The sequence below is a fragment of the Saccopteryx bilineata genome, unplaced genomic scaffold, assembly GCF_036850765.1.
Source record: "Saccopteryx bilineata isolate mSacBil1 unplaced genomic scaffold, mSacBil1_pri_phased_curated manual_scaffold_18, whole genome shotgun sequence".
NCBI lineage: Eukaryota > Metazoa > Chordata > Mammalia > Chiroptera > Emballonuridae > Saccopteryx > Saccopteryx bilineata.
In genome coordinates, this window is record NW_027095444.1 from 58,071 (window position 1) to 85,446 (window position 27,376).

The 27,376-nt window shown below is 42.3% G+C and overlaps 1 pseudogene; it reads left to right on the forward strand.

Annotated features, from left to right (window-relative positions):
- The first annotated feature begins 1,518 nt into the window (after positions 1 to 1,518).
- On the forward strand, positions 1,519 to 6,486 carry LOC136318240 (small ribosomal subunit protein uS3m-like; annotated as a pseudogene).
- The last annotated feature ends 20,890 nt before the right edge of the window (positions 6,487 to 27,376 follow it).

Below are 27,376 nucleotides of genomic sequence, written 5' to 3' on the forward strand. Positions count from 1 at the left end.
ACCCATTCACAAGTCACAATCTATTCTTTCTAACATGATTAATAAGAAGAAATTCTCCTACAAACTTAACCCTTTACGAGGGATATCATAGCCAGCCTCTTATGTTTACGAGCCCAGTTCAAGGGGCTTACAGGCTTTTCTGTGGAACTCACACCCTCTGTCTCATTTCCAAAGAAATTACTATGAATCTACAGGGAAAGCACGGTACTATTATTCCTGTGCCATAAATAATAGTACACACCCAGAAAAGGGGGGGGGAATATAAGGCCAGATTAATTCAAAAAGTCAAAGGGGGAAGTATCATTGTGCCTTTCCTTTGCAGTGACTTTGTCAACCCGCAGCCATTGGTCTTCACTGTGGTGACTCTGTCAACCAGCAGCCGTTGGTCTTCTCTGCTGTGACTTTGTCAATCAGCAGTTTTTGATCTTCTTCTGCTGTGACCTTGTCAGCCAGCAGTTGTGGGTCTTCTCCTGCTGTGACCTTGTCAGCCAGCAGTTGTTGATCGGCTCCCAACACCAGGGCATAACTCCAGAACCTGGAGCCTAAATTTTGTGTTTTGGGTTTTTTTTCCCCATTACAGTGTTGAATTCTGAAATAAGACATACAGTGTTGGTACTTCCCCTCTCGCTGTAGTCGGCAGTGGAGACCAATGACGGTGTTAGTGCCCTGGTCTGAGCATCAAGGCCCCATGGTGTCCCTGAGGTTCTGACCCACCCAGGGCAGAATGAAGCCCCTCTCTTTTGCATAGCACCTGGTTGAAAAACTGGGTGAAGTTTTAACCAAAATGTGTTTGTTCTTCACTGTGGATAAATCCAGGAGTTTGCTTTAAAGACAATTATTTGAAAAAACTACTGAAATTAAACTGTAATAAAAAGTTTTAAAAGTAAATTAAATATGGCCTAAAAAGCAAAGTAAGTTATGAGAAATATGTAATACTAGATATGTTCATTAAAGAGAATACAGAGACTACAAGGAGAAAAAAATTACAAACCAAAAGAAATTACACATCATCATACTACTACTGCTAACACTTGAAATAATTTTTTGTATATTTTTACTGTGTGAATATAAGTAGATGATCTATTTTTCTTAAATGGCATCTTGACAGTTTTTGTGAGCTTGTTTCCATGTATTGTTAGGGCTTTAATATTGACATTGTAGAAAAAATATTTGGAGACAACTCAAGTAGCTGAATGTGTAAAAACTGAGAAAACGCTCCAAGGGGAGGCCCGGGAGTGCGGCGAGGGGCACGTTGCTGTCCTCAGGACACCGGGACAAGCTCTTCGGGTGAAACCTCATGCTCATTCCGCCCCAAACCGTGGCTCCAGCGGTGGCCGGCCGGCGAAGAGGTGCAGAAATGAGCACCAGAGCATGGGTCCGCCCGGCCCCGCCCCCATTTTGCCCTCATGCCCCGCTCCCCAACGCAGAGTCGCAGCTGCACCGACTCCGATTTGAACTCGTCCACGGTGCGCTGACCTCTGCCCCCATGGCGCAGAGGAGCTTCACGTACTGCGCTCAGCCAAAATGGCGGCGCCCATGGGTAGCTGGAGGCTCAGACAGCGGGTGAGCGGGCTCGGCGGGTCATGGCTGCCCTGGGTTTCATGTTATGATTCTCCCTGCACACACGCAGGTGCTGTCCTGGAGCCGAGAGCTGCCGTGTGCCTGGCGCGCCCTTCACGTCTCCGCGGTGTGCGCCAAGGTGAGCCGCCCGGGGACGAGGGGCCGGAGCCAGGTCGCCGCCTGGGTCGGGCGTGCGGACTTACGGCCTCTCTGTCCTAGAATCGGGCGGCCCGGGTCCGAGTGAGCCAAGGGGACAAGCCAGTGATGTACGAGGAGGCGCACGCGCCTCACCACATCATGCACCGCAAGGGCTGGCTGTCAAAGCACACAGGTGAGGGGACGATGGTGCCAGAGGCTGGTGATGCGACCCCGGCGCCACCAATGAGTTCTCGGCTGTGACTGGTACAGGAGGAGTGAGCCGCATTCGAGGTTTTACTCCACTCAGTAATCTGCGTGGAGTCAGAAATCCGTTCTCCTGTAGAGGAGAAGTGGGAAAGCAGGCGTCAGGGCACGAGGGTGGAAATGCGACACAGCTGCGGCTTTTTCCGCGGGGAGCGAGGAGCGGATTGAACCTCCACGGAGGGATTTCTGTGCCTGGAGGCAGGAAGCATTGTTGCTTTGCTGTCAATCACTTGTGATTGAATGAGCTGCCAGGTGGCTCAGAGGCAGTGAAGAGTGAAACCCTGTAGAGTCGACTTGGACACGCGGGACAGTGTGTTGTAAATACAGCAGCTTTCCTCTGAAGCACTGGTTTTTCTTTATTTTCTGTGAATTTTTCTACTCTTGGCAGTGCCCTTTTTTAAATTTTTGTTTTTGTTTCAGTGTATTTGTCCAAAGTTTTTTAAATTTGTATTGAATTTATTGAGGTGATATTGGTTTGTAAAATTATGTTGGTTTCAGGTTTACAATTGTGTTATGATCGTGTGTATGTTGTATTGTGTGTTAACCACCCCAAGTCAAGTCTCCTTCCAGTCTGTGCTGCTAGTTTCAGCTTTTCTACAGTACCCATGTGTCCTTTTGAGTTGCTGGTTCCATGTATTCACAGTTTTGTGCATTTTGTTGTTGACTCTGCTGCCTTAAACAGCGGTGATGCTGAGTGGTTGTCTGGTGTTCCTGAGCCCAGGGAGGCTGTGACATACTTGACAGAGGAAATGTGCGTGTTAGATTAGCTTACTTCAGGCATGAGTCATGGTGCTTTTGGGAGAGTTTAGTATTAATTAGCCCACATAATAAAAAAGGTGTCTTTAAGTAGAAATATATATGGTCTACCAGAAAGTTCTGTCTGTTTTTGGAATAAAACAAAATACAAATTTTTCTTACCATCAATAAACTTTATTAAATAATATAATTGCCATTATTATTAATGATTACTTGCCAGCATGAGGGCAGTTTGTATATCCCATTTTTGAAAAAGGTTTTATCTTTTGATGCGAAAAATTGAACCAGTACTTGTTTGATATCTTCTTCAGTTTTGAATTTTTTGCCCTTCAAAAAATTTTGTAAGGACAAAAACAAGTGATAGTTGGAGGGTGCTAAGTCCGGGGAATATGGTGGATGCGACAATTTCCCAGCCTAGTTCTGCAATTTTTTGATGAGTCCCCAAAGCAGCATGTGGCCTGGCATTATCATGATGCAGTATGATGTTCTTCCTATTGAACATCACCGGCCTCTTTTCTTGGACTGCTGTCTTTAAATTATCCAGTTGCTGCCAATACTTCTCCGAATTGAGCTTTTTGTTTGGTTTTAAAAGCTCATAATGTATTTGTCCTCGAATGTCCCACCATATACACAACATTCTCTTATTCAGAGTCAAATTTGGTTTAGAAGTGGAAGGGCTAGGTTTTCCGGGTTCACAATATGCCCATTTCCTTACGATGTTTTCGTAGGTAATCCACTTTTCATCCCATTATCATCCGGTTCAAGAAGGGCTCAATTTTGTTCCAAGCAAGCAGAGATATGCATATGACGACTTGATCATCCAAATTCTTCTGACTTAATTTATGTGGCACCCATCTTGAATATTTCCACACCAATCCTATCTTCTGAATATGGTCTGAAATGGTTTGCTGAGCTGAATTAAGCCTTTCTGCGATCTCCAATGTTGTCAGAAAAGGATCTTGCTCCAACATGGTCTTAACAACATCGTCATCGATCAAAGATGGTTGCCCAGAATGTGGCTTATCAGAAAGGTCGAAATCACCTGTTTTGAATTTTTTGAACCATTTTCTGCATGTCCTATCAGAAACTGTACCTTCACCAAACACTTTCAATAAATTTCTACATGCTTCTGTAGCATTTGTTCCTTGTTGAAATTCATAAAAATTACAGTGGCGTAAATGAATTTTATCAGTAGCCATGGGTACACTATCGCTTCACACATAAGACTAACGTGAATCAACTTTGTTTTAGTTAATTTGCTACATCAGTATGTATACATTAAGTGATAAAAATAGAGAGGCACACATGTGCCAAATAAACGTGCTTATGTGTCAAAACTTGTGATAGAAATGGACAGAACTTTCCGGTAGACCTGATATGAAGCAAGGCTGTGTGATATATTGATCTATTGACAAAAATATTGTATATTGTAGCAAAAGGCTTGCAGAGCCTACTCTTGCATTTCTCCAGGAGCTATGGTTGAGTGTTTGATAGTTCATTGTCTACAGCAGGGGTCTCAAACTCAACTCAGCATGTGGGCCGCAGAGCAAGATCACAGCCATTCGGTGGACCACACTAGGTCTACAAAAGGCAACTGTTATGCAACACTTTTCTCACTGCAGTTGAAAATAAAAAAAAAGTACAACAAGCACAATCGTACATGCAGTTTACTCAGTGTCACAAAACTACCAGAAACTATAGTTCGCATCACAACTGCTGTTAACTAAGCTAATATCTAGCTAGGATGCTAAAGAAATGAAAAATACAAGTAGGCCCCTAGGCTTACTTAATTTTATCCAAAATATTTTGAACTTTGTGGATTAGTTTGTGGGCCGCAAAAAATTGCTCGGCGGGCCACGAGTTTGAGACCCCTGGTCTACAGTGAGTTTACAGAATAGAACTACAGTAAATTAATGATAATCAACTGTATTTTGTTCAGTGTGAAGGTTTTCAGTTTGGATGTTTGAGATGTATCTATCTAGAGAATTATTTAAAGGTTCTTGTTCCTTGACCCTTTCTGGGGTCTTGTTCTGAGACTTGGAGGTGGACGTGGAGACTCTGTGGATATTGTGAGAAGGGAGGGCTTGCAGGGTCCACACTGAGAATTCACTGGGTGAAGGTGATGGCCCTGGCTGGTGAGAGCTCTTGTCCCAAACTTCAGAAGGAGATGATGGCCTCATCTGTGGCCTGTGGGATGAAAAGTGCTTTAAGGCAGTTAGCAAAAAGTGACAGCCTGACCTGTGGTGGCACAGCGGATAAAGCGTCAAACTGGAATTCTGAGGTTATTTGTTCAAAATGCTTCTTGCCTGGTCAAGGAACACATGAGTTGATGCTTCTTGCTTCTCCCCCACATTTCTTTTCCTCTCTCCCCCTTTCTCTTTCTATTTCTCCCTCTCTCTCTTCTCTCTGTCTCCCTCCCCTGTCTCTAAAATATTAATAAATAAAATCATTTTAAAAAGAAAGAAAGACTGTGGAAAAGGGAGTGGACAGAGGGATCATCTGAGTTTTGTGTCCTGGCTAAGGAAGACCTCACTGTTTCCTTTTGTAAAGTGAGGATAGTGATAGTACCTAGTTTGTGAGTTTATTGAAATAATGTATTTTGAACTTTAAAGTGTTCTTATTCCACTTGCAGAAGAAAAGTGGCAGAGGTGGGGGTGGAATGGGTGCCCTGTGCTATTGTGTGTTAACTCAAGAGATTTGGTTGAGTCTGTGGTGCCCTTCTCTTTACAGGTAACCTTGATGGTGAGGACCATGCTGCAGAGTGAACGGTGGAAGATGTTTTTCTTCGCAAGTTTATGCTGGGTACCTTCCCTGGCTGCCTAACTGACCAGCTTGTCCTGAAGCGCTGGGCTAACCAAGTGGAGATCTGTGCTCTGGTCCTGAGGCAGCTGCCTGCGCACAAGTTCTATTTCCTTGTGGGCTACAGTGAGACCCTGCTGTCCCACTTCTACAAGTGTCCTGTGTGCCTGCACCTCCACACTGTGCCCTCAAAAGTTGTGAATAAGTATATCTAGGACATTCTGTTATAAAGTACTGCACCCCAGATTCTGAAAGGCACTGTACCTCATTTCATCGAGTTCATGTAAAAACCCCCAGTCTAGATGAATTTTCAAGAGTTTTATTAGAGGAGGAGATTTATTAAATATGCCGGCTGCATATGGCTGACATGGGGCATCAGACCCAAATCGTGCAGTCCCCAAAATAGTTCAGGGGCTGCTTATATACCCTTGATCACACATGAGCTGGGGAGAGCGTGACATCATGGTACAAGCTGGCAACATTTGTTTAGGGGATACACAGAAACATTAAGACTTTCAAGGTAACACAATCAAAGATGTTTACAAATCTTTCAGGGTTCATCTTCCCTCACCAACCTAGAGGTATTTTACCCTCAAGATTCCAGGAAGGGGAAAGAACTACAATCAATGCCAGGTGGTAGGTAAATTCTGCCTCCTATTGAAAGAGAAGTTTCTTGGTTAACCTTTATTTTAGATTTGAAACTGAATGACCCATTATTCTTGCAAGCCAGAAACTTCTACATTAGGGGTAGTCAACCTTTTTATATCTACCGCCCACTTATGTATCTCTGTTAGTAGTAAAATTTTCTAACCGCCCACTGGTTCCACAGTAATGGTGATTGATAAAGTAGGAAAGTAACTTTACTTTATAAAATTTATAAAGCAGAGTTACAGCAAAATAAAGCATATAATAACTACTTACCAAGTACTTTATGTTGGATTTTCACTGTTTGGCAGAATAAATCTTTATAAGACAACTTACTATAGTTAAATCTATCTTTTTATTTATACTTTGGTTGCTCTGCTACCACCCACCATAAAAGCTGGAACGCCCCCTAGTGGGCGGTAGGGACCAGGTTGACTACCACTGTTCTACATTCTTCTTCCTCCCCTCCCTAAAGGAGGGTGGAACAAGAAAGGCTGATAGGAAAGCCTGACCTTTCCTCCCAGAATATCAATATCAATTTTCAGCTTTTTGGTACCTTAGAACAATTCCTTTTTGTGTGTGTGTCACTATAGCAGTGGTTCTCAATCTTTCTAATGCCGTGACCCCGCAATACAGTTCCTCATGTTGTGGTGACCCCAAATCAAAAAATAATTTTGGTGGCTACTTCATAACTGTAATTTTGCTACAGTTATGATTCGGAATGTAAATACCTGATATGCATTATATATTTTCCGATGGCTTTAGGTGACCCCGCTGGGGTCGCAACCCACAGCTTGAGAACCAAAGGTGTGGGAAAGGGGGGAAGTGGAAATGGGGAAACACATTCCTTCAGAGTCCACCAGGTTCACTTTCTTTTTTTAAAGCTTTTCTTTTTTTTAATTTTATTTATTCATTTTAGAGATGAGAGAGAAAAGAGAGAGAAGGGGGGAGGAGCTGAAAGCATCAACTCCCATATGTGCCTTGACCAGGCAAGCCCAGGGTTTCAAACCGTCAACCTCAGCATTTCCAGGTAGACGCCTTATCCACTGCGCCACCACAGGTCAGGCCAAGTTCACTTTCAGAGCTGCTGTTGTCTGGCTTCCTAGTCTGTTTTTATTCTTTGGATGAGAGAACTTGGATATAGTTTCCTTTTGGGTTTTCAGGGACCCCGGGAAGGCTGCCACTTATGATATCCTCTCTTAGCAAATTGCAAGTAGGTAATAAAGTGTTAGCTATAGTACCCTAAATCTCTTGTACTTATTTATCTTGCATAACTAAAACTTTAACCCTAGAACAACATCTCATTTCCCCATCCCCCAGTCCCTAGTAACCACCAGCCTTCCACTGGTGGACACTTTCATTGTTTCCAGGTCTTAGCTACTCTGACTAATGTTGCAGTGGACATGATAGTGTTTATTTGTGCTTCAGGTCTGGATTTCTTTCTTTCTTTCTTTTTTTTCTAAATACCCAGAAAAGGAATTGCTGGATGATATAGTAGTTCTACTATTAATTTTTCAAGGACTCTTTGTATTGTTTGCCATAAGCTGCACAAATTTATATTCTTACCGTGTATGAAAGGTTCCCTTTTCCCTGAAGTGAGCATTTTCAATGTGGGAAGCTGCATGATGCCTCTATGGAACCTTCCTGTTGGTTTCTCCCAGGTGTGAGCACCAGACCTCCCAGCATTGCTGTATGGACAGAGCTCTGTGGGAGGGAAGTAACTCCAGATGGAAGCTGAGGCTGTGGAAATCAGATGCTGGGCCTGAGGGGAGGGGCAGGGAGGCATCAGCACAACCACGGAGCTTCTCCTGGCCCTGGAGGATGAAGACAGCCTGGCTCTGTCTTGAGAGCCATATCTAGGGCTTGAGGGGTTTATTCCAGGCTAGTGGTTGTGGTCTCTGATGTCTTGGGGGTTCGCTTCAGGCTGCTGAGAGACCAGCCCCTTTTTCCCCTCCACCCTGCACCTGATTGATGGTCTTGGATACCTGCTCTGTTCCAGATGCACGCCTGACCTGAAGACACCTGCCTTATGTGCTTTCCCCGGGGGAAACAACCTAATTGGATATTTCTGGTTAAATCAGTTCAAGTTAGTCTTTCATTGTCATGTACTTTATGTCATTATTTCAGCTGAATATGTCCCTTATGGTTGAGGACCACAATGTCTAAGAATAAAGGACTGTGGTTTGAGGTTTTTCTCTTCTTTTCCTACCCCTCCACCTGATCATAATGTAAAAATAAATTAAAAACTCATGTGTCTTTGGTTGCATCTAGGGATATGGTTAGATCTATGACCTATAATCTAGTATATGAATAATTATGTATGTCTAGAATAGTATTTCCAGTTGTTACCTGCTAAGAGTTGAGGTACCATAAATGCTAGCTATTCATTAAATGGCTGCATTGCACAGAGGTCAATCTGTAAAAGGAAGAATATGACACATTTTGTACGTTCTGTACAAAGGCATTCTTTTTGGTCCAACCTGTGGTGCAGTGGATAAAGTGTCGACATGGAACCCTAAAGTTGCCGGTTTGAAATCCCTGGCTTGCCTGGTCAAGACACATATGGGAGTTAATGCTTCCTGCTCCTTCCCCCTTCTCTCTCTCATTCACCCCTCCCTTCTGAAATAAATAAAATAAAATGTCATTATTTTTGTTCTGCCTTTTAAAATAAATCTGTGAAATTCTATAATTAATCAACTTAAGCCTTGTTGGCGGGTTGGCATTTTCAGTGGTGACTTTATAAAGGGCAGTGACACACGTCAGACTCCTCACAGCCTCCACATGGGAGCAGCTGCATTAGCTTAGCAGTTCATTGAGCACCTACTGTGTAGCAGGCTCCGTGTTTGGTCCTGGCCCTGGCCCTGGGTAGCTCCATTTAATAAGATGCTTAGACCTGTAAGTAGGACTTTAAGCCCATGAGTAAGATCATTTTTCTCCTACATAACTATGTTCACCTGCTCTCAAGAAGTATGTTTATGTTTGGGGAGATGCCATGGAAACCTGGCCCCTATATGATGTCACAGGATTCATCAGAATCCTGGGCCAGTCCTGACTTGCCCCCCCCAAGTGTCACATCACCTTGTTTGTTTGTTTTTTAAATTGATTTTAGCCTGAGAGGAAAGGGGAGAGAGAGAGAGAGACAGGAACATCTATCTGTTCTGGTATGTGCCCTGACCCAGGATTGAACTGTCAACCTTTACACTTTGGGATGATGCTCTAAAAAACGGAGTTTTCTGGCCAGGGCATGTCAACTTGACTTGCATGTTGTAATCACACCAACACACATCTATTTGCAATTTTTGCATTCTTCTAATTTTAGTAAACACCATGATGTAAGCATATTTTCATGGCTTGGTTTTGTTGCATTGAACAACCTCAACCTCTATTTCTGGTATAGAGACAGTTGCTTGTGGTGCATAATAATTTTAATGTGCTATTGCTTTCCTTCGTGTGGCTATGCATATGTGGAGGATTTTACATCTATATAATGCATAGATGTTGGTATTCTGTTTTTGTGGTATTTCTGTTTTGATTGGGTAGGGATTTATGTCCATTGTTTACAGGGCTGGGGCTGGAGTAGGGGTTAAGGTTAAGTTATAGGTAGTTTATGGTTTGTGGTTACTTATGGCGATGTGTATGGTTTATATTGTATGGTAATTATGAATTGTGTTGATGGTTTATGGCTATTTTTATGTTTTTGGTATGATGTAGAGATTATGGTAAGGGTTTACAGCTTGTCTTTATGGTTTAGTTTACTGTTACAGTTTATGGTTTATGGCTATAGTTCATAGTTTGTGGTTTGTGGCTTATGGTTATTATTTAGTGTCATGGATAGAGTTTGTAATGATAGTTATAGTTCATGGTTTATGGTTGTAAGGTTTAAATTTTAGATTTTATGTTTAGGCTTTATGGTTTAGGTTAAGGTTTAGGCTTAGGGTTATGGTCTGTGTTTAGGCTTTAGGCTTAGGGTTAGGATAAGAGACAGGGATTAGGGCTTAGGTTTTAAGGTTTTGGTTTAGGGTGATATATATTGACTTGCAGGTTTCAGGGTTAGGATTTAGTGATGTCTGATCTGCTGGTTCCTCCTCCAGTGTCTGTTCTCATGCCCAACTCTAGCTTGTCAGCTTCCTGCTGGGAACTCACATCATCTGCTTCCAGTCCAGACAGTTCCTGAGGGCTCACCCCATGTTTAGCCAATTAAACCTTTCATCCTCTGGTTGCTCTCAAGCATTCAACAATTAGAATGTGATTCAAGCCAGGCCAAAGGTGTATGAAACTGAATTTTCTTGGAACCAAAGAGAAGTGGAAACACATTTCACTAGAATGGCTGGTGAATGGGTGACAGCCTGAGCAGCTGGAGGCCCTGTCACCCTGTGACTCAGCACTCAGCAAAGGCTGCAGAGGGACTAGGTCATACTGTGAGAGTGTGAGAGCCTGGACCTGCCAGGTCCAAACCCACTCTTTTTATTTATAATTAAATTTTTATTAATTTTACTGGGGTGACATCAATAAATCAGGATACATATATTCAAAAAAAACATGTCCAGGTTATCTTGTCATTCAATTATGTTGCATACCCATCACCCAAAGTCAGATTGTCCTCTGTCAACTTCTATCTAGTTTTCTTTGTGCCCTTCCCCCTCCCCCTTCCCCTCTTCCTCCTTCCCTCCCCCCATAACCACCACACTCTTGTCCATGTCTCTTAGTCTCATTTTTATGTCCCACCAATGTATGGAATCATGCAGTTCTTGTTTTTTTTCTGATTTACTTATTTTACTCCATATAATGTTATCAAGATCCCACCATTTTGTTGTAAATGATCCAATGTCATAATTTCTTATGGCTGAGTAGTATACCATAGTGTATATGTGCCACATCTTCTTTATCCAGTCTTCTATTTTTTTAACAGTGATTAAAGCCTTTAAGCAAACTCTTGGCCAATACAACAAGAATCCATAAAAGAGTAGTGTCCTTATCATGTTCACCAAGTCCAAGTTGGCCCCAACACCATGCCAAATCCCCACAAATGCAACCCAACCCCAGTTCAGTCCATTAGGAGCTGACACAAGGAGCTGGAGTCCAGGAAATGTCCACATCCAGGAAAACTCCGCATGGCACTGGCATTGTCACAATTCTATACTTTGCAGCTCATATCCAAGTCCCAATGACCGCTGCTTCTAGCTGGTAATGATTCAGGTAGACTGGAAAAGCCATCTGCAGCATGTGTGAAGATGGAGCTTCTGTTTTCCTCTGCCTGGAGAGATGAGACCCAGGTGCTTTTCCCTGGAGCTCTGCAACTGTGGCATGGTAAAGAAAACCTTGGGATACACTAAGCTGGGTGTCAAAGGTAAATTCATAATAGAAGTTGGCAAAAGGGAGAAAGAGAGCTCTAAATTAGTAGTAGGTCCCAGCCTGAAATATGAGTGGGGCATTGAGGTAAGAGGAATAAAGAAAACACTATATATTAAACAAAGCAGCAGAAAATAGGACTATCAACACCCACAACAGAGATCTTTGACCTGTAGTGTCACAGTGGATAAAGCATCAACCTGGAAATGCTGAGGTTGCCAGTTCAAAACTCTGGGCTTGCCTGGTCAAGGCACATATTGGAGTTGATGCTTCCAGCTCCTCCCTCCTTCTTTCTCTCTCTCTCTCTCTCTCTCTCTCTCTCTCTCTCCCCCTCTCCTCTCTAAAAAATAAATAAATAAAAAAATAATAATAAGATAAAATAAAATTTAAAAAATTGTTTAAAAAAGAAAACAACAGAGATCTTCGAGGGAAGAATAAAAAACCTGACTATTCAGGCCAGACATAGTTAAGTGGCCCTTGTGCAAATGAGATCAGTTTACCTGCTTCTTAAAAGAAATACCCTAGGCTCGTCCACAGTGTCATAGATGGGGCTGATGGCCCTGGGCACTTTCAGCCTTCAGTGGCAAACCCCAGCATTCTTGGCAAGGTTAGGTCATAGGTGGCTGGAGCAGGGCTGGAAGAGACTGAACCCTCCCTTAGAGGAGTGAGGGGAAGCCTACCTTCTAGTGTCCCTTTATCCTCACAGCAAAGGCATGTAAGCCTGGCAGGCTTTAGCTCAATGACCTTCCTTTTCACTATTGAAGCAGGACCCAGATGAAATCCTATGAGACCCCTTTGGGGCGCTGGAGCCTTTAAGGGCATATCCTAAAAGTGGGTAGTTCACCTGATCTCTATTGGGCTTTTTCTGCCTCTTGGTACTTTAAAAGCCATGCTCAGAAGATCTCGCTGAGGGGTTTGAGGATCCCCATCTGCCTATATAAACTTTTTCCATATATCTAGAGCTATTTGGAAAAAGACAAGACAGTGTTATTAGGTGAATCAAATAAAAGAAGGTAGAAGTTTGCAGGAGAAAAAGATTTGGCATCTCCTGTTCATCAGCATTCAAAAGAAATTTAAAAATTTTTAAGTAGAAGCATGATATGGTAGACCCATAGGAGTTCCAGGATATGACTCCTCCTTTAAAAATTTTTTAAATTGACCTTAAAATATTTGCTGGGTACACTTTAATAATATATTGACTTTAAAGATTGTAGGAAATACCCATAAATTGAAAGATTTGACAAAATAAGTAAATGCTTTTGCTATATATGCAGGAGCATTGTCAGTTTAACCAGTTTAGGAAATCCAATAATAGAAAAATGCATACAGACAATGAGCTATAACATGCTTAGCAGCCTCTCCTGTTCTGGCAGAGGTTACTATAAATCCAGAATAAGTATCCACTGTAACGTGGACATAGGACTGTTTGCCAAATGAAGGTATATGAGTAACATCCATTTGCCAAACTTGTCCTGGTAGGAGTCCTTTAGGGTTAACTCCAAATGAAGGGACAGATTGTAGTATAGGACCCCTTGGACAGGATTTCCCAATCTGCCATGCTGCTCTCTGAGAAAGTTGAAACTGTTTACACAGGGCTGCAGTGTTCTGGTGCTGAATAGTATGAGACTGAATTGCTCGATCTGTCATGGTTGCTCCAAATAATTTTCTTTTGTGTAGCTTGATCAACAAGGACATTCCCTTGTGCTAAAGCTCCAGGGAGCATGGAGTGAGCTTGAGTATGTCCTATAAAACATGGAGCTCTATGTTGACATACAAGTCTTTGAGGAAGGAGGAACTGCTGAAATACTTCATCAGCAGTTGTCCCTAAGACAGCAGTCTTTATAGTGGAAACAACCATAAGTAAATATTTGCTGTCTGTATATAGATTAAAGGAGGAATATGGCAAATGCCAAAAAGCCATGATAATTGCATATAATTCTAGTCTTTGAGCTGATTTTAAGTTGACAGTTTCAGTATAAAGTTGTCCATTGATTTGCAAAAGCGATTTGCCATTTAGTGGAAGTTTTCCAGAGCCATTGTTGTTGGTCCTTTGAAAAAAGGAACAACAATAATTTTGAGGCTCAAATCCTATAAGCTGTAAGGGTCAACCATGCCCCTTGATAATCCAGGAGGTGACAAGATCAAAATATGGAAGTGTATTCCATGGGCTATTAGATGGTTCAATGTGCCCAAGCTGTAGCTGCTCTTGTACCAATTGAGCAGCTGCCCTAAGTTTCTCCTTAGAAAGGGGACATTGGTCTACCCATACAGGATTATATGATTTCCAAGTAATTGGGTCTGCAAAATGGATTATAGGGGAAGCAAGAGCTACCAAGGCCCCTATGCTAAATATTTTGATTAATTTTAATGGGGTGACATTGGTAAATCAGGGTACATATGTTCAGAGAAAACATCTCTAGGTTATTTTTACATTTGATTATGCTGCATTCCCATCGCCCAAATTCCAATTGTCTTCTGTCACCTTCTAACTGATTTTCTTCGTGCCCCTTCCCTCCCCCAAACCCCTCCCTCTCCTCCCTCCCACCCTGTAACCGCCACACTCTTGTCCATGTCTCTGAGTCTCATTTTTATGTCCCACCTATGTATGGATTCTTATAGTACTTAGTTTTTTCTGATTTACTTATTTCGCTCAATATTATGTTATCAAGGTCCATCCATGTTGTTGTAAATGATCCGATGTCACCGTTTCTTATGGCTGAGTAGTATTCCATAGTATATATGTACCAAAGGTTTTTAATCCACTCATCCACTGACGGACACTTGGGCTGTTTCCAGATCTTCACTATTGTGAACAATGCTGCCATAAACACAGGAGTGCATTTCTTCTTTTGAAACAGTGCTATGGTGTTCTTGGGGTATATTCCTAACAGTGGTATAGCGGGGTAAAAGGCAGTTCGATTTTTAATTTTTTGAGGAATCTCCATACTGTTTTCCACAGTGGCTGCACCAGTCTGCATTCCCACCAGCAGTGCAGGAGGGTTCCCTTTTCTCCACATCCTCGCCAGCACTTATTCTGTGTAGTTTTGTTGATGAGTGCCATTCTGACTGGTATGAGGTGATATCTCATTGTGGTTTTAATTTGCATTTCTCTAATGATTAGTGGTGTTGAGCATTTTTTCATATGCCTATTGGCCATCTGTATGTCCTCTTTGAAGAAGTGTCTATTCATTTCTTTTGCCCATTTTTGGATTGGATTGTTTGTCTTCCTGGTATTAAGGTTTACAAGTTCTTTATAAATTTTGGTTATTAACCCCTTATCAGACGCATTGTCAAATATATTCTTTCATTGTGTAGTTTGTCTTTTTATTCTGTTCTTATTGTCTTTAGCTGTGCAGAAGCTTTTTAGTTTGATAAAGTCCTATTTGTTTATCTTGTCTTTTATTTCACTTGCCTGTGGAGACAAATCGGCAAATATATTGCTGCGAGAGATGTCAGAGAGCTTACTGCCTATGTTTTCTTCTAAGATGCTTATGGTTTTATGGCTTACATTTAAGTCTTTTATTCATTTTGAGTTTATTTTTGTGAGTGGTGTAAGTTGGTGGTCTAGTTTCATTTTTTTGCAGGTAGCTTTCCAATTTTTCCAACACCATTTGTTGAAGAAGCTGTCTTTACTCCACTGTATGCTCTTACCTCCTTTGTCAAATATCCATTGTCCATAAAGGTGTGGGTTTATTTCTGGGTTCTCAGTTCTGTTCCATTGATCTATATGCCTGTTCTTATGCCAGTACCAGGCTGTTTTGAGTAAAATGGCCTTGTAGTATAACTTGATATCCGGAAGTGTGATACCTCCCACTTTATTCTTCCTTTTCAAGATTGCTGAGGCTATTCGTGTTCTTTTTTGGTTCCGTATAAATTTCTGGAATATGTGTTCTATATCTTTGAAGTAAGTCATTGGTATTTTAATCAGTATTGCATTGAATTTATAAACTGCTTTGGGTAATATAGACATTTTAATGATGTTTATTCTTCCTAACCATGAGGATGGTATATGCTTCCACTTGTTTGTATCTTCCCTGATTTCTTTTATCAATGTTTTATAATTTTCCGAGTACAAGTCTTTAATTTCCCTGGTTAAATTTATTCCTAGGTACTTTATTTTTTTGGTTGCAGTGGTAAAGGGAATTGATTCCCTGATTTCTCTTTCTGACAGTTCATTGTTAGTGTATAAAAATGCCTCTGATTTCTGAGTATTGATTTTATATCCTGCCACCTTGCTGAATTCATTTATCAGGTCTAGTAGTTTTTTGACTGCAACTTTAGGGTTTTCTATATACAATATCATATCATCTGCAAATAATGATAGTTTTACTTCTTCTTTTCCAACTTGAATGCCTTTTATTTCTTCTTCTTGTCTGATTGCTGTGGCTAGGACTTCCAGAACTATGTTGAATAAGAGTGGTGAAAGGGGGCACCCCTGCCTTGTTCCTGATCTTAAGGTGATTGCTTTTAATTTTTGCCCATTGATTATGATGTTGGCTGTGGGTTTGTCATAAATGGCCTTTATCATGTTGAGGTATGTTCCCTGTATTCCCACTTTGCTGAGAATTTTGATCATGAATGGGTGCTGGAGTTTGTCAAATGCTTTTTCTGCATCTATTGAAATTATCATGTGGTTTTTCTCTTTCCTTTTTTTTATGTGATGAATCACATTGATTGATTTGCAAATATTGTACCAGCCTTGCCTCCCCAGAATAAATCCCACTTAATCATGGTATGATTTTTTTCATATATTGCTGGATTCGGTTTGCTAATATTTTGTTGAGGATTTTAGCATCTAAATTCATCAGGGATATTGGCCTATAATTTTCTTTCTTTGTGTTGTCTTTGCCTGGTTTTGGATTCAGAATTATGCTTGCCTCATAAAAGGAGCTTGGAAGTCTTCCTTCCTCTTGAATTTTTTGAAATAGCTTGAGAAGGATAGGAGTTAGTTCTTCTTTGAATATTTGGTAGAATTCACTTGTGAAGCCATCAGGCCCAGGACTTTTTTGGGGGGGAGGAATTTTTTGATAACTGTTTCAATCTCATTTTTTGTAATTGGTCTGTTTAGGTTTTCTGATTCTTCCAGATTAATTTTTGGAAGATTATATGTTTCAAGGAATTTGTACATTTTATCTAGGTTGTCTAGTTTTTTGGCATACAGTTCTTCATAGTATTTTCTTACAATATTTTGTATTTCTGTTGTGTCAGTTGTTATTTCTCCACTCTTGTTTCTAATTTTATTTATTTGAGTCCTCTCTCTGTTTTTCTTGGTGAGTCTGGTTAAAGGTTCGATCTTGTTTACCTTTTCAAAGAACCAGCTCCTGGTTTCATTGATCCTCCATGTCATCTATTTCTGCTCTGATTTTTATTATTTCCTTCTACTAGCTCTGGGCTTTACTTGCTGTTCTTTTTCTAGTTCTTTTAGATGCAGGGTCAAGTTGTTTATTTGAGCTCTTTCTAGCTTCTTGAGGTATGCCTGTAATGCTATAAACTTCCCTCTCAGGACTGCTTTTACCGTGTCCCATAAATTTTGAGTTGATGTATGCTCATTATTGTTCATTTCTAGGAATTTTTAAATTTCTTCTTTGATTTCACTTTTTACCCATTCATTATTTAATAACATGCTATTTAGTTTCCAAGTGTTTGAGTATTTTTCAGTTTTTCTGTTGTGGTTGATTTCTAGTTTCATGCCATTGTGAATGGAGGAAGTGCTCGATATGATTTCAATCTTCTTAAATTTTTTGAGACCGCTTTTGTGCCCTAACATGTGGTCTATTCTAGAGAATGTACCATGAGCACTTGAAAAGAATGTATATTTTGCTGTTTTAGGATGAAAGGCTCTCAAGATATCTATTAAATCAAGTTGATCTAGTGTGTCCTTTAAGTCTGCTGTTTCTTTGTTAATTTCCTCTCTTGAGGATCTATCTAGTGATGTTAGTGGGGTATTGAAATCCCATACTATTATAGCAGGGGTCCCCAAACTTTTTACACAGGGGGCCAGTTCACTGTCCCTCAGACCATTGGAGGGCTGGACTATAAAAAAAACTATGAACAAATTCCTATGCACACTGCACATATCTTATTTTAAAGTAAAAAAAAAACGGGAACAAATACAATATTTAAGATAAAGAACAAGTAAATTTAAATCAACAAACTGACCAATATTTCAATGGGAACTATGCTCCTCTCACTGACCACCAATGAAAGAGGTACCCTTCCAGAAGTGCGGCGGGGGCCAGATAAATTGGCTAAGGGGGCCGCATGTGGCCCGCGGGCCATACTTTGGGGACCCCTGTACTATAGTATTGCTGTTGATCTCGCCCTTTAAATCCATCAATGTTTGCTTTCATATATTTAGGTGCTGCTATATTAGGTGTGCAGTTATTTATAACGGTTATATCTTCCTGTAGGATTGCTCCCTTTATCATTATGTAGTGACCTTCTTTATCTCTAACTATAGTCTTTGTTTTAAAGTCCATTTTGTCTGATATAACTATTGCTACCCCAGCTTTTTTTGTCATTTCCATTTGGGTGAAATGTTTTTTTTTCATTTTTTTATCTTCAGTCTATGTGTATCTTTTGTTTTAAGGTGTGTCTCTTGTAGACAGCATATGTATGGGTCCTGTTTTCTTATCCATGCAGCTACCCTATGTCTTTTGATCGAATCATTTAATCCCATTTACTTTTTAGGTTGTTATTGATATGTAATTGTTTATTGCCATTTTATTCTTTAAAACTGTATTTCTCTTTTGCTATATTCTTTTTCTCCTTTGATCTGTTTACAACCAAACCCACTCTTAAACTTGCCTCTTGCAACTATTCCTTTAATCCTTCTGTTAATGAATTATTAATTTATTTTACTTCAGTAGGTATGTCCTTTCTTTTGGAATTAAATGGCTTTAGGTGACACACCGGAATCAGTAATCCCTGAGACTCCCTCCTCAGAATGTCCTCACCGGGTGGGGGTCACCTGGGGGAGATAAAGACACTGGGTGAGGCTGGATCTCAGGAGAGCTACCTATCAGCTCTGTCCCATTCCTTCCTCATCCTTGGAGAGGGACACTCAGAACAGTGAAGAAAAACAGCAGGTGAAGAAGTGCCTGTTTGTGATTTCCTTATTGTAGGGTCAATTTTATTAGTGTGTATTTTTACTAGGAAATCACCCATTCCTTTAGTTTTCCAGTTTGACGCAACAGGTGTTTTACATTTAACTCTTAATTTCTTTTTATTTCTGTTTTTTTACAGAATTGTTACAAGTAATAAACAAATATTGATATATCATTGTTAACTAAAGTCTATATTTTATTCAGTTTCTCACATTCAAGGTTCAGTCTTGGTGCTGGCGCCTCTGTCTGTCAAAGCCTTCACCTCTCTGCCAGCCTGAGAGGGTGATGCTGACACAGACGTTTCCTGTGACTGAGTAGGGTGGTAGGATGGGAAATGAGGCAGGAGAGAAAATGAGCCTGATAGAGAGTCTCAACACTGTGCAAATAATAGAGACTTTATTCTGGGTCCTGGTTGGATGGCTCAGTGGTAGCGTGTTGGCCTGGCCTGTGGAAGTTTCAGGTTCAATTTCTGGTCAGGGCACACAGGAGAAGTGACCATCTGCTTCTTCACCCCTCCCTTTTCCCTGTGTGTTCTCCCTCTCTCTCTCTCTTCCCCCTCTCTCTCCCTCCTCCCCTCCTTGCCCCTCCCACAGTCATGGCTTGATTGGAACAAGTGGGCCCCAGGTGCTGAGGATGGCTCCATGGCCTCGCCTCAGGAGCTAAAGTAGCTAGGTTGACAAGCAACAGCCCCAGATGGGCAGAGCACCCCCCCAGGGGCTTGCAGGGTAGATCCTGGTGGGGGCACATGCAGGAGTCTGTCTCTCTGCCTCCCCACTTCTCAATTAAGGGGAAAAAATGCACCTAGCTTGGGGTGGCACAGTGGATAAAGCATCAGCCTGGAATGCTGAGGTCACAGGTTGGAAATTCTCAGCTTGCCGAGTCCAGGCACATAGAGGAAGCAACTATGAGTTGATGCTTCCCACATATCTCCCCTATTTCTCTCTCTCTCTCTCTGTCTCCATCTCTCTCTAAAAATCAATAAAATTTTTTTAAAAAGTTTAAATTGTGATAGAAGTAAATATATCTCGATTTGTTTATAAACATAAATGTAAAGAAGACTGGCATAACCAACAACTCACAATTCCTTAGTCACAGTTTTCATTAGAAAATAAGTTGTGTTAAAAACTAAGAATTTTAATATATGTTATTGAAAAAAATAACAAAGAACTGTACATAAAAGAAGAACAAGGTATGTTGTGAATGAATAAAAATGTATGGGATATGAGAATTGTTTTGAGAGAAGAAATTAATTTTGTCCTAGATTGAGGCTTGTAGTTTCAGAATGAGATAGAGGGCGAAAATAGGATAAAAGATGAATGTTAAAAGGAAGGTAGTAAAAGGTTTGTGAAGAGAAATTTAAAGAGAGGAAGTTTTTATACACAGTCAAGCTGAATAATGCTGGAAAAAATTAAGTAAATGAATGTAAATATGAAAAGTAGGCAGATGTAGAAGCAGAGTTTGGTTTACATTACTTGGTCAAAAGGTCAAAAACTCAAATAAGTCAGTTGTCTAGCACCAGATATTATAAAAAACTTCCTGGCCCTGGCTGGTTGGCTCAGTGGTGGAGCGTCAGCCTGGTGTGCGGGGACCCGGGTTCAATTCCCGGCCAGGGAACATAGGAGAAGCGCCCATTTGCTTCTCCACCGCTACCCCCTCCTTCCTCTCTGTCTCTCTCTTCCCCTCCCGCAGCCAAGGCTTCATTGGAGCAAAGATGGCCCGGGCACTGTTGATGGCTCCGTGGCCTCTGCCTCAGGTGCTAGAGTGGCTCTGGTCACGGCAGAGCGACGCCCCGGAGGGGCAGAGCATCGCCCCCTGGTGGGCAGAGCGTTGCCCCTGGTGGGCCTGCCAGGTGGATCCCAGTCGGGCGCATGCGAGAGTCTGTCTGACTGTCTCTCCCCATTTCCAGCTTCAGAATAAAAAATAAAATAAAATAAAATAAAAACTTCCTGTCTGTAAAGCAAAGATACAATGTTCTTAAAGTGTATCTGTTTGATATTGTTTTAAACAGGTGTTTGATTACTAAACAATCTCAATCCTAAGAACCAAAGATGTGATAACATATTGATCCAGTTTTGATGTGAGAGGACCCCTGCTGTGTCATGTAAGACCCCCTCCAGACAGTCACAGGACTCGGGGCTGACATCAGAGCCTTAACCACTGTGCTTGGCCTCATCCACACAGTCACATTGACCAGAGATGACGTCCAAGAACCCTATGCTCTCTCTAGTGGGTCCACGTTTCACAGTAAATGGACCCAGAGCTGACGTGAAAAGATCTCGAAGTCTAATATGAGGGTACTTGTCTATATGAGGGAGGACTCAGAGCTGATGTGACAGGATCCGTACTCTCTCAGGTAGGTTCCCTACGCACAATCACTGGGTCAGATCTGATATGTCAGGGCTACGTATTCCCTCAGGAAAGACCCCTGGCCACACTCAGAGTGGGCAGAGCTGATGTGACCCGACTCTGTACGCTGTCTGAGCAGAACCCCTCACACACTTGGGTGCACACCGGCAGGAAACGCTCTTCTCTGCTGCCACCTCGTGTGCATCTTGAAAATAACAGCTAGGTAAGAGTCACCAGAAAGTTTTTTCCTCTGCTGCAATCTGGGTGCATGTAACCAAAAAACCATCTACCTACTTTTGCACCACCAAAGTGTCTTTTCCCATCTTTCACTTTGAATCTCTTTACATGCTTATGTTTTAGGGACCACGTGTGGGGCAGGGCGGGGACCGGGAGAGGTGGGACAAATCTTGCAGGGCGTGGCTGATGGGCGCATTAAGGAAGGTGAGGGCTGGACACCTCCCCGTGGTGGGATCAGTCTGTGGAAAGCAGCTTCAGCCTTGCCTCAGACAGGAGCTTCCGCCTCGAGATGGGTGTTGGGCAGATAAAATATATTATGCTCACTTTGTTAAAGTTGGCACTGCCTACATGGCAGCCTGTCACCCAGGTGATATTAATGTGTGTTGGGGGAGGGCTCTGGGCAGGCAGGATCCTTGTAGCCTGGGGCTTGGTTTTAGGACTAAGCCTTTCCCACCTTTTTTGATGTGGGGTGGTACAATCCCATCATGCCTCAGATAAGTGACTTTGTATTAGAGACTTCCCTATTTTGTATATTGGATTAAAGGTTTTGAATTCTACACTATAAAATGGAGGCAGAATGGGAGCTTGTTCTCTTGGTTACTAAGATTAACATTAGAGGAGACAGCAGAGAGCAGAGAAAGGCCACATGGAGGTGGCCAGGAAAAGCAGCCAAGATGGTGGAGTGCTAAGTGAAGCCAGTTTGTGCAGAGTTTGTGCAGGGAGAAGGAATGAGATGAGGAACAGAGGTGAATAAGTCTGGTGAGCTAGAAACCTTTGATTCTAGGAAACTCGAATAAGTCAGTTACTTTGTGAGCACTGAATATGAGTGGGTTTTGGAGCCCAGTGTGTGATTTTACTTGCCTGCCAGGTGCAAGCTAGGATTAAAGATGGTGGCCCACCAGTTTTTAGCTTTGCTGTTTCTTTACCAACTGTCCGAATCCTATGCAAACCTGCATGTGAATGGCCACGATGGTAGCTCTTAGCCTGACAAGGGGCTAACTCCCTGGAGAGGGTCTCCAACCTAGGATTTGGTGACCTTCCGAGTGATGGGGCCTCCCTCTGTAGAGTGACTCTTGTTTCATTAACAGACAGTCCCTCCCTGGAGATGTTTACTGAGGGGAGGGAGCTTCCTCCCCCCTCCCCCAGGTCTTCCTTTGCAAGTTAATCAATGTCCAGTCCTGTAGAAGTTTTATGAGTTTATTTTATCCAAACTGTCAACAATTGCTGGTAATCAAATCTCAGCAGATAGAAAAAATGATTTGGAAAATGACGTTTTGCTCTGTATTTTGTACATCAGAATAAAGCAGAAGACAAGGGGGTTGCATGAACTTGGTGATAGATTAGGGACGACAAGAACACAAAGCAGTGGCCTGACCTGTGGTGGCACAGTGGATAAAGCATCGACCTGGAAATGCTGAGGTCGCTGGTTCAAAACCCTGGACTTGCCTGGTCAAGGCACATATGGGAGTTGATGCTTCCAGTTCCTCCCCACTGTCTCTCTCTTATCTCTCTCTATCCTCTCTAAAATGAATAAATTTTTAAAAAAAGAACACAAAGTGGGAAAATCTGTGGCACTGATTAAAATTAAAGTGTATATACTGAAATTTCTTTTACATGGGCAGGAATGAGATAGCTAACAGTGACAGTGATAATAGCAACAATGGGGGTGGTTGGCTTCTGCTGTGCTGATCTGCTTGCTCTGAGGGCTGCCAGAAAAAATTACCCTTACATTTCAAAGGCGTGCAATTGTTAGGTAGGATAGACAGGCATCAGTGCAGGAAAAGGGGAAGGGGAACAAAGGGGGTTTTATCTCATCTACTGAAGGAGGGGGTCAGCGGTCACACGGTCTGCCAGGACAAAATCACCAGATGTCCAAATGGCCTTGAAACACTGTACATTGCTCAGAGTATAAGTGAAAGGGAACCTTGGAGTTACAGTTAAAAAGTATATGATCTCTATGACCCCAACAAGTAGCAGTGTTCAGACGAGCTGAGTTGCCCACCTGTGTCTTGTGCCAAGTGAACAGCTTTGCTTAATAAACTGCTTGCTTTGTTTGAACACTGCACCATGTCTGTTGCCTGAATTCTTTCTCACCTGAGAAGCCTGAGTTTTCTCTGGTGAACCTGAGTTTTCTCTGGTGCCATTATCAGATACCTTATTGTGGTAAGGTACCGAAGAATTGCAAAAATTAATATTAATATTTTAGAAGGAAAAGTCAGGCTTCTTGCTTATACTTTCTTTTGAGAAAGGAGGGAGAAGAATGCAGAAGCTTTCTGGCTTGCAAGGATGACTGGGTCATTTAGTTTAACTATAGAATAAAGGTTATCTGAAGAACTTTTTTTCCCTTTCAATAAGAGACAATATTTACATATCCTACACTGATTTGAACTCTTTTTCCCTTCCTGGAATCCTGAGAGTAACATATACCTGTAGACAAAGGAATGGGAGACAGACACTAAAGGATTTGTGAATGTCTTTGATATGTAAAATGACATCACTTTGTGTTGCCTTGTAATATGTAGGAATATTTTTATAGATCCTATAGACCAGTGGTTCTCAACCTTTCTAATGCCGTGACACCGCAATACAGTTCCTCACGTTGCGGTGACCCCAAACCAAAAAATAATTTTGGTGGCTACTTCATAACTGTAATTTTGCTACAGTTATGATTCGGAATGTAAGTACCTGATATGCATTATGTATTTCCTGATGGTTTTAGGCGACCTCGCTGGGTCGCGACCCACAGGTTGAGAACCGTCCCACAGGTTGAGAATCGCTGCTTATAAAGCCAGAAGCCAGGGCCAGCATCAGAGCAGCCTGGCTTATGCAGGTTCACATTGGATTCGGACAGTCGGTAAAGAAACAACGGAGCCAAAAGCTGATGGGCCATAGTCTTTAATCCTAGCTTGCACTCGGGCAAGCAAAAACACTCACTGGGCTCCAAAACCCACTCACATTCAGTGCTCACAAAGCTACTGACTTATCCGAGTTTCCTAGAATCAAAGGTTTCTAGCTCATCAGCCTTATTCTCCTCAGTTTCCCATCTCCTTCCTTATTCCAGATACAAACTCTGCACAAACTGGCATCTCACTCAGCACTCCACCATCTTGGCTGCTTCTCCTGGCCACATGGACTCTTTCTGCTCTCTGCTCTTCTCCCTCTGCTCTCTCATGCTAATCATCCCAGGAACCAAGAGAGCAAGCTCTCGTTCTGCCCCCATTTTATAGTATAGAAATGCAAACCTTTAATCCAATATACAAAACAGGGAAGTCTCTAATACAAAGACACTTCTCTAAGGCATGATTGGATTGTACCGCCCCACATCAAAGTGGGTAGGAAAGGCCTAATCCCAAAACCAAGCCCCAGGCTACAAGGATTCTACCTGCCCACAGAGACACACATTAATATCACCTGGGCAACGGCCTCCACGTGGGCAGCGTCATCTTTTACAAAGTGAGCATAATACATTTTATCTGGGGTCCTGGCTGGTTGGCTCAGTGGTGGGGCGTCGGCCTGGCGTGCGGGGGACCCGGGTTTGATTCCTGGCTAGAGCACATAAAAGAGGCGCCCATTTGCTTCTCCACCCCCCCTTCCTCTCTGTCTCTCTCTTCCTCTCCTGCAGCTGCGGCTCCATTGGAGCAGGGATGGCCCGGGCACTGGAGATGGCTCCTTGGCCTCTGCCCCAGACGCTAGAGTGGCTCTGGTCGAGGCAGAGCGACGCCCCTGAGGGGCAGAGCATCGCCCCTTGGTGGACAGAGCCTCACCCCTGGGGGCCGTGCCGGGTGGATCCCGGTCGGGCGCATGTGGGAGTCTGGGAGTCTGTCTAACTGTCTCTCCCTGTTTCCAGCTTCAGAAAAATACAAAAAAAAGAAAAAAAAAGAATACATTTTATCTGCCCAACACTGCTCTAGACAAATGTTATAAGCTTGTTAATGATTGATTATTGTGTCATGTTTCCCTTCCTTTTCCCCCCAACTGTATGTGATTAAGTCTATATAACGAGATGAAGGCTATTTCACACACAACCAATTTGGGTCAGCTATACCCTGTGTTAGTTGTGTGCAGCCGGCTTAATCAATAAATTTCCTCCTAAAAATTCTTCTGTATCCAGCCTTGGTGTCTTTACGTAAACCTGTAGAATTAAGGAACGCTACTTTACAATTGTAGTTGCAAAAGACAAGAGACAGACTCAATGAAAATAAGCCTTTGACCTTTTTAGAGAAAAATACCTCCCTAGGACATGACTACCCACCATGAACTGCTTTTAGTTAGAAAGTTTTCATTTCAGACCATCCTCTGTGTTTATTTTAGGTCTCTGAGTTTGTAAGGCCACCATGCAAGCCTCCCCTGAGCTTATCAGGTTCCGCATGTGGCCCCTTTTTGTTCACACTCTCCTCAAAGAGACGCTGGCTTCCTAGAGAAGTGCTCCACTGTCTCAGTAGAGCCTGAGCTTTACCTCGATGAAGCACCCCTGATTCAACTTCCTCGTGCATTGGGACACTCCTGCTTAACAGCATGGCTGGCAGTCTCTTTGAGACTACTCTTGAGGGGGGCTATGAGGATTCTAGTTATTGGTAGTGAGACCAATCACCACTGGAGGAAGGACACGAGCAACACACAAGTTAGTTGCAAGAATCACACATGCAGTTTATTACTCAGAGATCCTATGGTATTCCTGGGTAATGGTTAATGGGGCCACATCAGCGTGCACTTCTCGGCTGTCCTTTGTTAGACCAGCCAGCATGGAGACAGTCCACACTCAATGTTGGAGTCTGGGCGACTAACTGCAGCTGGGGGCCCCTTGGCTTTAGTGCCCTTTCTGGCATACACCTTCTAACATAATTCTTAATCTCTGGATGATCACATCAAGCCACTTTTGAGGATTTTCTTGCAGGGAGCTCTTTTTTGATAATCTACAGAATTGTCACATTATGCCACTTTCAGGAAGTTCCTTGCAAGGAGCTCTTTTTATCTATATATAATTTCACACACACATTAACGGCCCTGAGCTAAGGGCATGGTCTTGCCTATCATATCCTTATACACCAGATTAGCTCCCATGCAGAGGGTGTGGCTTATTCACTTTTGTTAGTAGCTTTTAATATTATATCATAACATTTCTATATATCTTCTATAATTTCTATATATTTAATTATTATAGAATTATATTACTGTAACATTCTACCCCCTGATCCTGGAGAGCTATAAGCTTTCTGGATTATTATGCCTATCCAGTAATGCTTGTTGTGTTCATGTTGGAAGGAAGGTAGATAATGTTGGGGAAAGAGAGTTGGACACTATACAGTGTGTCCATAAAGTCATGGTGCACTTTTAACCAGTCACAGGAAAGCAACAAAAGATGATAGAAATATGAAATCTGCACCAAATAAAAGGAAAACTCTCCCAGTTTCATATCTATTCAGTGCAGTTTGATGTGGGCTCATGCACAGATTTTTTAGGGCTCCTTAGGTAGCTATCCCGTATAGCCTCTACAGACTCGTCACTGACTGATGGCCTACCAGAACTAGGTTTCTCCACCAAACTGCTGGTTTCCTTCAACTGCTATCCCACTGAGTAATGTTATTCCTATGTGGTGGCGCTTCGTTATAAATGCACCGATATTCACGTTGCACTTTGGTCACGGATTCAAATTTAGTGAGCCACAGAACACACTGAACTTTCCTCTGTACCATCCACATCTTGACTGGCATGGCCGTGGGCTGCTCCACTGTATACATGGTGTTACATCATCATCTGCGCATGTGCACATGCTGCCACATCATCCTACAGAAACTAGAACTTGGAATGCCTGCATGCGGGAGAAGCCTCAGGGTTCCATTTAGTAGAAGGCTCTTGTATTCATAGGCTTGATGGCATGTTAGAGGAAACCATTGTGCCCTGAGAAGACAATTGTTCCCCCAGCACTCCATTTCGGGTTTGGGGTGAGTTTCCCCAAGGTGTTTTGGGGAAGAGAAAAATGGTTCCATTGTAGGAGATGCACCATGGGAGTCAAAAGTGGGTGGGGAAACTCTGGGAGGTGCAGACCTGAGATGGTTTACAGCAAGGAGAGGTACTGTGTCCCAGCCCAAAAATACAGACGTGGTCCTAACAGAGATCTGAGCTTTTTGTTTGCTTGTTTGTTTGCCGTTTCTTCTGCTTTTCTCCTGAGTGAAAAG